The following is a 1,985-nucleotide window of genomic DNA, read 5'->3' as shown; positions in this document are numbered from 1 at the left end:
TGGCCTCCAGCACCACTGTGAGGAATCCTGGAGTTATCTTTGATCAGGACATGTCGTTTAAGTCTCACATTAAGCAAATTTCAAGGACCGCCTTTTTTCAACTACGTAATATTGCGAAAATCAGGAATATCCTGTCTAAAAATGATGCAGAAAAACTAGTCCATGCATTTGTTACTTCTAGGCTGGATTACTGCAATTCCTTATTATCAGGCTGCTCGAAAAAGTCCATTAAGACTCTTCAGCTGATCCAGAATGCTGCAGCACGTGTTCTGACAGGATCCAGGAAAAGAGATCACATTTCTCCTGTCTTAGCTTCTCTGCGTTGGCTTCCAGTAAAATCCAGAATAGAATTTAAAATCATTCTTCTTACCTACAAAGCTCTTAATGGTCAGGCACCATCTTATCTTTAAGAGCTCATAGTACCTTACTACCCCACCAGAGCACTGCGCTCCCAGAATGCAGGGTTACTTGTGGTTCCTAGAGTCTCCAAAAGTAGACTAGGAGCCAGAGCGTTCAGCTATCAAGCTCCTCTCCTGTGGAACCAGGTTCCAGTTTGGGTTCAGGAGGCAGACACCATCTCCACATTTAAGAGTAGTCTTAAGACTTTTTGATAAAGCTTATAGTTTCTCATGATGCACTGAGCTCCTCTCTCCTCTACTTTCTCTCCCTCTGTATGCAACCTCATCCCATTATTGCATGTTACTAACACAACTTCTCCCCTTTCCAGTAGCCTTGTGCTTTCTCGTCCCTCTCCTCTCTCCTCCTATCACTTCCTGCAGGTTTTCTGGCTCTGGAGCTGTGGAGTCTGGATCTGTGGTTGCGAGTCACCTGCTGCCCCCGTGTTCCTGCTTGACACCCTCTGCTACAACTATTGTTACTAGTCCTATTGTTATTATATCATTAACATTACGATTGTTATCATTAAATCTACTATAAATATCTGTACCATTTTTCATTTAGTCTATAGCAAATTCACCTTTACTGTCTGTACCTCTGTGTGTATATTGTGTAGGCTGCCTCCCTCACCTCTCTCTTCTTCTATCCCTTTCTCTCTTTCCCTCTGTTCCTCTCTTGCCCTCTCTCTCTCTCTTTCTCCTTCACTCCCAACCGGTCGGGGCAGATGGCCGATTTTCCTTGCCTCTGTCGCCTAGTGCTTGCGCTTGGTGTGAATTGTTGGGCTTCTGTAAATAACATCATAGAGTATGGTCTAGACCTGCTCTTTTATGAAAAGCGTTATGAGAACTGTTGTTGTGATTTGGCGCTATATAAATAAAATTGAATTGAATTGAACTTGGAGTTTGAACACTGGCAGAAAGTAACTGCACAGTAAATGTGATTTCAGACTAACCGCTCTGTGAGAGAGCCAGCACAGCAATCCCTTAAGCTAAATGACGTGCTCACAATGACAATGTTAACAGGGGAATGTACAGTGGGTACGGAAAGTATTCAGACCCCTTTAAATTTTTCACTCTTTGTTTCATTGCAGCCATTTTCCAAAAATCAAAAAAGTTCATTTTATTTCTCAGTAATGTACACTCAGCACCCCATCTTGACAGAAAAAAACAGAAATGTAGAAATTTTTGCAAATTTATTAAAAAAGAAAAACTGAAATATCACATGGTCATAAGTATTCAGACCCTTTGCTCAGTATTTAGTAGAAGCACCCTTTTGATCTAATACAGCCATGAGTCGTTTTGGGAAGGATGCAACAAGTTTTTCACATCTGGATTTGGGTATCCTCTGCCATTCCTCCTTGCAGATCCTCTCCAGTTCTGTCAGGTTGGATGGTAAACGTTGGTGGACAGCCATTTTCAGGTCTCTCCAGAGATGCTCAATTGGGTTTAAGTCAGGGCTCTGGCTGGGCCATTCAAGAACAGCCACGGAGTTGTTGTGAAGCCACTCCTTCGTTATTTTAGCGGTGTGCTTAGGGTCATTGTCTTGTTGGAGGGTAAACCTTCGGCCCAGTCTGAGGTCCAGAGCACTCT

Source organism: Micropterus dolomieu, linkage group LG17, assembly GCF_021292245.1.
Source record: "Micropterus dolomieu isolate WLL.071019.BEF.003 ecotype Adirondacks linkage group LG17, ASM2129224v1, whole genome shotgun sequence".
In the NCBI taxonomy this organism is placed as follows: domain Eukaryota; kingdom Metazoa; phylum Chordata; class Actinopteri; order Centrarchiformes; family Centrarchidae; genus Micropterus; species Micropterus dolomieu.
Note: the sequence above shows the minus strand (reverse complement) of the source record.